Here is a 10,870-nt window from a genome sequence, read left to right on the forward strand (position 1 = left end):
TTATATAGTTCTTTTGTGTATGCTGCGACCTCTTCTTAATATCTTCTGCTTCTGTTAGGTCCATACCATTTCTGTACTTTATTGTGCCCATCTTTGCATGAAATGTTTCCTTAGTATCTTTAATTTTCTTGACGAGATCGCTAGTCTTTCCCATTCTATTGTTGTCTGAAGCAACAGTTAGAACTGGACATGGAACAATGGACTGTTGTTTGGACTGTTGGACAACAACAGTTCCAAATAGGGAAATGAGTACGTCAAGGCTGTGTATTGTCACCCTGCTTATTTAACTTCTATGCAGAGTACATCATGAGAAACGCTGGGCTGGATGAAGCACAAGTGGGAATCACGATTGCTGGGAGAAACATCAATAACCTCAGATATGCAGATGACACCACCCTTATGGCAGAAAGTGAAGAAGAACTAAAGAGCCTCTTGATGAAAGTGAAAGAGAAGAGTGAAAAAGTGGACTTAAAACTCAACATTCAGAAAACTAAGATCATGGCATTTGGTCCCATTACTTCATGGCAAATAGATAGGGGAACAGTGGAAACATTGACAGACTTTATTTTGGGGGGCTCCAAAATCACTGCAGATGGTGATTGCAGCCATGAAATTAAAAGATGCTTGCTCGTTGGAAGAAAAATTATGACCAACCTAGATAGCATATTAAAAAGCAAAGACTACTTTGCCAATAAAGGTTCATCTAGTCAAAGCTATGGTTTTTCCAGTAGTCATGTGTGGATTTGGGAGTTGGACTATAAAAAAAGCTGAGTACCGAAGAACTGACGCTTTTGACCTGTGGTGTTGGAGAAGACTCTTGAGAGTCCCTTGGACTACACGGAGATCAGACCAGTCAATCCTAAAGGAAATCAGTCCTGAAAATTCATTGGAGGGACTGATGTTGAAGCTGAAACTCCAATACTGTGGCCACTTGATTCAAAGAGCCGACTCATTAGAAAAGACCCTTATGCTGGGAAAGATCGAAGGCGGGAGGAGAAGGGGACGACAGAGGATGAGATGGTTGGATGGCATCACTGACGAAATGGATATGAGTTTGAGTAAACTTCGGGAGTTGGTGATGGAAAGGGAGGCCTGGCATGCTATAGTCCAAGGGATCACAGAGTTGGACATGACTGAGCGACTGAACTAAACTAACTGACAGCTGTCATGTGGGCCTTTATTACTTTGTTAGACACAAAACTTGCTGATTTTTCTCTAATGCTACTGTGAGGTAATACAAAAACATATGTATTTAGGTCTCTGCCCCATTTCCTGGCACAGAGGTCCTAAAACTCTTGCAATTTCCTAGTGATTAGAGCACTGGGAGCACCTTCTGTTCTAGTATTTGGTCTTTGAGCCCCTGTCCTGACAGAGTTCCTCTATCCCTTGGAATTTCCTGGGTGATAACAGCGTCCTTTGTTCTAATGAGGTGACTCTTGGTGGGTTCCCGAATAGGGGCTGGTCACCAGAAAGACCAACAAGCCAGGATTAGAATCTTAGGATCTGCAGCACCATCCCTTTCTCCCACGAGGGAAGAGGGGCTGCAAGTGGAGTTAATGATTGATCATCCCTATGGAGAAAACCTTCCACAGAATCCCAGGGGATTGGGGTTTGAAGAGCTTCTCGGTTGGGGGCCATGTGGCGGTGCTGGAAGAAGGGTACACCTGGATGGGACATGGACTCTCCCCCACTTCTCACACACCTTCCTACACACCTCTTCCACCTGGGTGTTCATCTGTGTCCTTTATCATATCCTTTTAAAAAATATTTGTTTATTGCTTCCTTGTGGCACAAGGGCTAGTTGCTCCAAGGCATGTGGGAATCTTAGTCCCCCAACTGGGGATTGAACCCACATCCCCTGCACTGGAAGGAAAGTTCTTAACCATTGGACAACCAGGGCAGTCCCTATCACAGCCTTTTATAATAAACTGGTAAACAGTAAATAAATTGTTTCCCTGAGTCTGCAAGCTGCTCTAGCAAATTAGTGAAACCCGAGGAGGGGTCATGGGAACCTCTGATTTATAGCTGATTGGTCAGAAGCGCAGATAACAGCCTGGCTTTGCACTTGGTGTCTGAAGTGGGATGTGGGTAATCTTGTGGGACTGAGCCCTTAACCTGTGGAATCTGATGCTATCTCCAGGTAGACAGTGTCAGGTTTGAGTTATTGTGGGACACAGCTGGGCTTCCCTGGTGGCTCAGTGGTGAAAAATCCGTCTGCAATGATGAAGACCCAGGTTCGATCCCTGGGTCAGGAAGATCCCCTGGAGGAGGACGTGGCAACCCACTACAGTCTTCTTACCTGGAGAATCCCATGGACAGAGCCTGGGGAGCCACGGTTCATAGGGACATAAAGAGTTGAACGTGACTAAAGTGACTGAAAACGGCACGGCACAGCACGGGACTCAGCTCGTGTTGCAGAGGATGACTTGATGGGCAGGAAACTCCCACGTATCTGGTGTCAGTAGTGTGAGTATGTTGGTTGTATGAGAGTAAAGGAGAAACACACATGAATAGTGTAGGTTTTTCTGTACAACTACTGTGTTCTATTTGTTAATGTTAATAAAAAGTACCACAGGTTTTATAGCCAGGGTATTATTATAATTTTTGTGGGCAAGAAAGTTGTGTTTCTATATCTTAATAAAATGATTTTTATCATTGAGTATTGGTATTAGAGTCTCATGTATGTGTTCAGAAGTTGTCATGTGGCCCAAGAGACTTCATAGGGTCTTTCTAGTGTCTAATTTATTAGAGACGAATTTTGGCATTACCTGTATTTGGCATAAAATTAAGTAATTTTAGAGTGTAAATGTTAACCTCGAGGCACTCTACTATCATTTTTTAATTTTACAGATAATTTTACAGATTCAGGAACCTGAGCTCAGAAAGGTGATGTAACTAGTACAGAATAACAGCAGAAGAGCTCAGTCCAGAATACAGGTGTTGGACTGTGGTCCCCAAAATGTGCCTCCTTAAAATGTAAGAAATGAGTGAACAAGCTACACAATCAGATCTGTGCAGCAGGCACTCTGAGAGAGGTCTGTCCATGACATCATCAGCTGGAGCAAAACTTCAGCATTCATAACCCTGAGAGGCTGCAGCTCGTAATATTAAGGAGAATAAGAAAAGTATATTGACTTGCTTTTAACAACTCTGGTTTTACTTTCTCTAAAATTATTTGCATTTGTAGCCATTGCAAACCTAACCAGAGAATTAGAAATACATTTTTATTGTCAGAGATCTTGTTTTTCAAAAACCATGATTTTGTAACCATGTTATTAAGCTATAGTCCATTAGCTCTACAAACTCAGTTAAAATTATGTTTTGATCCTTTCTCGGTTTTTTTGTTTTCTTGGTCTTTTTTTGGATGTTAGGTTGTGATTAATTTGTTCTTGTTTGTGGTTTTATGTCAGTGCTGCCTAGGATATGGCAAGTTTGCTAATGATGTTTGCTAATGATGGCAAGTTTGCTAATATGTTTATACATTATTTAGTTTTTCTTTTTTTCAGCAGTGACTCTCCACGTGGATGTTGCCCTGCTCATTGTACCATGGAACTCAGAAGTATGCTGTTTTTCGTACATCAAGTACGGACATTTAGCATGTGAAACTAGCTTGAGTTTAGTTCCCTTTAGACATTTTATGTTTGACTATGCAAAAGCACAGTGAAAATAACCAGGGTTCAGAAGGTCTTTTTATAGAGCAGAAATAATGAGCCTGATTCCCTGACTCAGAGGCTACAGATGGATCCCCCTGTCAGATGAGCAAGAGAGGAAGAAAGAGAACCACTTTCCCCGGCTTGCTGGTTGGGAACAGGTGGTAACCTCCTTGCTTCTTCTGTCCCCACAGCCTACTGCACCCCTGAGAAGAGAGCTTCCCCTCAAGCCCCTCAGCTCCGACTTCCCAGCCTGACAACTGTTCAGGGGAGCTCTTGCGATGCTGCACAGGGGGCGACCAGATTCTCAGGGCCCAAACCAGCTGCCAGGCAAGCCTCTCTCTGTTGGCTCTTCTCCGAGCTCCTGGACACTGGCAGGATCCTTATGACCATCATCTCAGACAGAAGAACAAGTGAGTTTTTGTTTTTATTGCCTATTATTGTTCATGTCGCTTAGGGCTGAGATTGAGTTTTTAAATCACAGTAGATGCCTTTGAAGAAGCTTAGGACCAAAAGACAGACTTTCCCCCAAGGCCTATAACCAGCTAGTGGCAGAGTTTGTATTCATTCCTGTCTCTACCACACCACCCTTTATTTCTGTCTCTCTATAGTGTCTACATACTAGTTGCTCAACAAATTGTTAACTGGTTTAATCTGATGCAGTTAAGTGAATCATCATATGAGTTAATCTTGTCACAGCATTTGGCTCTGCTGCAAAGCTCCTGCCCAGGGAGTAACTCCACTCAGACACGAGCCCCCTCATCCCTCTTCTGAAGGCCGGCTGGAGCTGTGAGGAAGCCCAGGCTGCCATCCCTACATCCTTGAGACCAAGGGGCGGTGCAGCAGAGGAGAACCATCCCCCCTGACCGTCTGTCCAACCTCTCTGGGTTCTGTTCACCTTCCCTGGGAGATACTCATCCTCCCAAGGGTGTGGAATTGAATACAAGTCAATCTCCACTCATGTGATCAGCAGACATTTTCTGGTGCCTTCTCTGGGCCTGATACAGTGCTGGGCTGGGAGTATAGAGATTCAGGACATGGCTCTAATTCCTTCCAGGATCTCAAGGATGGAAGGATGTGGCTGGCCAGGGTGGAGCTTTCATAGGCCTGATGAGCAGAATGCAGTCTTGCTCAATTGAGGAGTAGGTAGAGCCTGGAGAGCCAGCCTGATATTTACCAGGCAAGTTCACCAACTTCCCACCAAGTTCATGGCTGCTGCTTTCCTTTTCCCACCCAAGACTCGTGTTGGGGCACCTCTGTGGGGACTGGGTGAGGCACTGGGAGGTGAGGCCACTTGGCTCACAGATTTTTCCTGCTGTACTGATTTTTCCTGCTGTCCAGAAATGCACCGTTCCTAGGAAACCTTTCCTAAGCCACAGTGGCATAAAGGGAAGAAGAAATTACCTTCAGTCAGTCAGTCAGTTCAGTCGCTCAGTCGTGTCTGGCTCTTTGCGACCCCATGAATCGCAGCACGCCAGGCCTCCCTGTCCATCACCAACTCCTGGAGTTCACTCAAACTCACATCCATCGATTCGGTGATGCCATCCAACCATCTCATCCTCTGTCGTCCCCTTCTCCTCCTGCCCCCAATCCCTCCTAGCATCAGAGTCTTTTCCAATGAGTCAGCTCTTCACATGAGGCGGCCAAAGTACTGGAGTTTCAGCTTTAGCATCATTCCTTCCAAAGAACACCCAGGACTGATCTCCTTCAGAATGGACTGGTTGGATCTCCTTGCAGTCCAAGGGACTCTCAAGAGTCTTCTCCAACACCACAGTTCAAAAGCAGCAATTCTCTGGCACTCAGCTTTCTTCACAGCCCAACTCTCACATCCATACATAACCACAGGAAAAACCATAGCCTTGACTAGACGAACCTTTGTTGGCAGATTACCTTAGGACACATCTTATTAACAGATGCTCAAAATACATCAAGGTAAAGCAGAGATGTCCACAGCCACAGTTCACAGCTCTGGTGGCTTCATGCTGAGTCGTTGAGATGCTGAGTGTGGTTCCTGGGGAAGGAGCTTGGAGAGGCCACTCCAGGTGCTGGGGGTGTGTGCTGCCTCTGTAAAGGCCGCTACAAAACACTTGCTGAACACTGTTCTTTGCTTTTCACCTATTTTCATAAAGAAAATATCCTCTTCAGATTTCTTTTGGTTGGAGAAGAGAGGTACTAATTAGGGTAGGTCTTTTGGAAAAGTAGTGTGGAACTGGTGTAAAGCGAATCTTCGAAAAACAGGCATACTTGTATCTAGACTTGTTGCCCAGGCTCGTTAAACGTTTGAAGGAAAACAAAAGTAAAGGCAGTTTCAGTCCTAATGGTCATTCTTTTTTGTCTTTGATCTCAGGACCAGCTGTTTATTGCCTGGTTCAGTTCATTTGGAGTCAGTAGGGTGGGCGAGAATAATTTGCAGTTTAGCAGGAATAAGAAGAGCAGGGTAAGAGTTGGCTTTCCTAGCTGCCAGGAGGCCTGCTTCCATTTTTTTCAATTCTTTTCCATTATGGCTTATCATAGGATATTGAATATAGTTGCCTGTGCTGTGCAATAGGACCTAGTCCTTTATCCTTTCTAATAGTTTGCATCTGCCACGCCCAGACTCCCAGGCCAGCCCTCCCCGTTACCCCCTCCCCCTTGGCAACCACACATCTGTTCTCCATATCTGTTTCTGTTTCATAGATTCCTTTGTGTCCTATTTTAGATTCCACATAAAAGTGATATTTCTCTTTCTGACTTACTTCACTTTAGTATGATAATCTCTAGGTCTACCTATGTAGCTGCAAATGGCATTATTTCATTCTTTTTATGGTTGCATAGCAGGAGATCTTGCCTGGAAAATCCCAGGGATGGGGGAGCCTGGTGGGCTGCCGTCTATGGAGTCGCACAGAGTCAGACACAGCTGAAGCGACTTAGCAGCAGCAGCAGGTCTGGGTTTGACCCCTGGGTGTGGAAGGTCCCCTGGAGGAGGGAATGGGAACCCACTCCAGTATTCTTGCCTGGAGAATCCCCATGGACAGAGGAGCCTGGTGGGCTACAGTCCACGGGGTCGTAAAGAGTGGGACATGACTGAGTGACTAAGCACAGCCCAGCCCAGTATTACAGATAGAGATACACTCACACCGTCTTCTTTATCCATTCCTCTGTACATGGACTTTTAGTTTGCTTCCATGTCCTGGCTATTGTGACTAGAACTGCTGTGAACATTGGCGTGCATGAGTCTTTCTGGATTATAGTTTTGTCTGGGTATATGCCCAGGAGCGGGATTGCTGGATCATATGGCAAGTCTGTTTTTAGTTTTCTGAGGAGCCTCCATACTGTTTTCCGTAGTGGCTGCACCAATTTACCTCTCACCAGCAGTGTAGGAGGGTTCCCTCTTCTCCACACCCTCTCCAGCATGTGTTGTCTGTAGACTTTTTAATGATGGCCATTCTGACCAGCGTGAGCTGGTACCTCATTGTAGTTTGGATTTGCATTTCTCTAATAATGAGCAGTATTGAGCATCTTTTCCTGTGCCTGTTGCAGGAGGTCTGCTGCTTGCCCTCCATGTTCTAGCTCAGAGCAGCCAGACTCTGTGCCCTGAAGGCCGTGGCATTGCGGGAGGAGCCCGTGGTAGAAGACCTAGTGCCCCACCCAGGTCCCCCTCTTGGCAACAAATGGGCCCAAAACACAGATCAGATGGAGAATGTCCAGGTGGAGGAGAGCACAGCTCAGCCTGCCTACTTGAGGCTTCAGTGCTGGTGGCAGCAGTCCCAACTTTGTCCCAGCTGCTGTGCTGTCACAGCTATTCTTGGAGACCCCAAGGTCCCCCCTCGTTCATTCCCTGGGCAGGTTCCTAGACTGGGGCGTCTCAGCAATGGTGCCCCACCGCCAAGGACTAGCAGCGCATCTAGACTTATGACAGGCAGCGAAGGCGGAGCTGGTGGGAACCACTCACTGCACTGTAACCCAGGACATGCTGGTGCGCCTGTGGGGCGCCTCCGTTACTATGGAGATGAGATGCTGGCACCATCAGATCTTGGAGCTGGAAAGAGGCCTGAGCCTTGTTAGGGGAATGGGCACAAAGGCAGGTCGCAGCAGTGTCATCCACACTGCATCAAGTTACAGAGCCCTGAGGAAGTCCAAGGCTGAGGGGAGCGAGCCCTCCTCTCAGGGAAACAGTAGGGAGGTCCTATTCAAAACGAGTCTGGGAGAAGGAGCCTGGGCCACCATTGTCACATGGAAGTGGGTGCAGTGATCACAGGAGCTCCCCGCCTGACCCTGGGGTCCCCTCAGAAGCCAGGGACTCAGGAGGAAGGGGCAGCCGGGTGGTCTCAGTGGGCGCTCCAAGCACTCTGTCGAGAGCTGGCATCCATGGCCCTGAGCTTTCCAGCCTGCAGAGTTTCTCACCCACCCCCACCCGGGACCCAGTCTGTGTCCCTTGAAGACACCCCTCGCTGACAATGAGTGAGGCCTGGAAGCAATGTCTGCCACTCGATTGTACCCTTATTCTGAATATCCTTTGTGCATTTACAAGCCCTCAAACCTGAGCGGGAGCTCTGAGTTCTGGCCGAGCACACGCGGGAAACCTGTATAGAACAGAACTATTCAAGTTCAGGAAGATCTGGGGGGGAGATCCACACCTACTTTCAGGCAAGCGGTACCAGTGACCCTATAACCCAGTCTGAGGTGGGAGACTCCAGGGTCTCAGCTTCTGAGCTGAATTGGAAAAGAATGAAAAGTTATTCAGGAAAAGGTGGGTGGGGACAGATGTGTAGGAGAAGGATTCCAGGCAGAAGGGTCCCTGTGGGCAGGGTGTGGAGTTCAGGGAACCTGTGGTAGGGCTGCTCAGACTTTATTTTCAAAGTTGTTAAATATCCTGAGACACTCGGAAAGTTTCTAGAGAGACTTGTCTATCATTAAGGCATTCAGTCATTCAGCAGACGTGTATTGAGAGCCCACAGGGTAAAGGCAAAAGGAATTAAGAGATTAATAAGGCTTGAGAGAAAGAGGTAAGGCAGATTAAGAGATACAAACTTTCTGCTGCAAAATGAATGAGACTTGGTTGGTTATGAAGTGTACAGGTGGGGAACGTAGAAAAAAAGAAAAAAAAGAGAGGTATAGTGTAAATGTGTCCAGCTTTGTTGCGTATCAATTATACCCCCATGAAGCGAAACAATTTTTCCCCAATGTTGCAAACTTAAAAAAAAAAAAAGTAGATAAGACTTATTCTCTGTCCTCAAGGAACTCACAGTTTAGTAAATATTATTTATAAAGGAACATGTGCAGTGATAGACGTTAGAACACAGTGTTACAGGAACACGAAGAATGGAGTGATTACTTGTGATTAAGCAGGTCAGGAAGGCCTCACGGGGAAGAGATTTTGAAATTACCAGATAGAATGGGGAAGGGCCATTTGCATTTCCAAGATGTTTAAACATGTCCAGACTTATTTTAGTTTGCCCTATTTGCAAGAATGTTTCAACTGTTGAGATGCTTATAAATTAGATGTTAATTAATGAAGTGAAAATGACGCAGGGAAGAGATCCAGATTGCTTTTAGAAATGGTGTGGTAGAAATGAGCTCCTTTCTAACTTCAAGTTATGTAAACGAAATGAACTGCATTTATAATTGTAAGAATTGGAAATGTTATTTAATATGTAAATATATTCTAACAGATAGGGGATATTTATAATGCCAAAAAATATTCTATTTAAGATAATGTATATTTAACTTCATGCATTTCTAGTTTTTTTAAAATAATTTCCTCCTCAATATTAATGTTTTTCTTCTCTTGTACATAAGTGTCGTGTATTTGCTATAGCACAGTTTCTCAAACTTGATGGCCCCTACTCTGCTTTCATTTTTTACCCTTGCTTTAAAAGATTTTTTTATTGGATCATAAGATACATACTTGTACAAATCTTAAGGGTATCATTCAGTTAATTTTTACATGTGTATCTGTTTATGTTAACTACCATTCAGATTAAAACATTTCCAGAGCCTTCCAAGGCTCCCTCATGCCATCTCCCAATTAATACCAAATTCTGCTAAAGTGACTACTGCTGTGAGTGTATCACAGTGGATTAGTTTTGTCTGTTTCTGAACTTTACATAAATGAACGTACTTTTTTTTTAAGTCTGGCTACTTTCCTCAACATTGTCTCTAAGACTGAACCCATGTCCCACTCAGTTTTTTCTTTTTCATTGATATGTTATTTATGAATATACCAAACTTAGGTATCTGTTTCCATTGGTGGCATATTTCCACTTTGGGGCTATTATGAACACGTCTTGGAGATGTCTTCGGTGGACACATGCATTGATTTCTCCAGGGTAAATAGTAGTGGAATTGCTGGGTTACAGGGTAGACATATGTGGGACTTTAGTAAAAACTGCTACTGAGTTTGGAGAAGGCAATGGCACCCCACTCCAGTACTCTTGCCTGGAAAATCCCATGGATGGAGGAGCCTGGTAGGCTGCAGTCCATGGGGTCGCTAAGAGTCGGACGTGACTGAGCGTCTTCACTTTCACTTTTCACTTTCATGCATTGGAGAAGGAAATGGCAACCCACTCCAGTGTTCTTGCCTGGAGAATCCCAGGGACGGGGGAGCCTGGTGGGCTGCCGTCTATAGGGTTGCACAGAGTCAGACACGACTAAAGCAACTTAGCAGCAGCAGTTGGGTATCCTCTTGTGAAAGGCCTACTTTAATATTTTGTGCATTTTTTAAATTGGGTTGTCCTTTTTTACTGAACTGGAGGGCCCTTTGACCGATATGTGTATTGTACGTCTTCTCTTGGTCTTCAGAGTGCCTCTCACTCTTTCAGTGGTGTCTTTTTCTTGGAAAGAAGTTCTTAATTTCAATAACATTCAACTGGAGCAGTCTTTTCTTCTGTGGCTAGTGCATTCTGTGTCCTTTTAAATGAATATTTGCCTCTTCCAGAGAAAAATTCTAATGAAACACATCAAAGGTTGTAACATTTCTCATAGAACCCTCAAACCTCTACGCATGCACTTGTAGATTGCCACCTGAGAGCTACGCTCTACTGTGCTGTTGCAGAACATTCTAGTCATAGATAGATCCCCCGAAACAACACCACAATACAACCATGGTAGGATTCCATTTTAAGCCAAGGAGGCAACAGGTTTAACTTTAAAGAAGCAGCTACTTAGAATTATTACATAGTAAATAAATATAATATAGGTAAATATATATTAAATAAGTATTTTTGCCCCATTATATTTCA

This window comes from Bos indicus, chromosome 27 (assembly GCF_029378745.1).
Source record: "Bos indicus isolate NIAB-ARS_2022 breed Sahiwal x Tharparkar chromosome 27, NIAB-ARS_B.indTharparkar_mat_pri_1.0, whole genome shotgun sequence".
NCBI lineage: Eukaryota > Metazoa > Chordata > Mammalia > Artiodactyla > Bovidae > Bos > Bos indicus.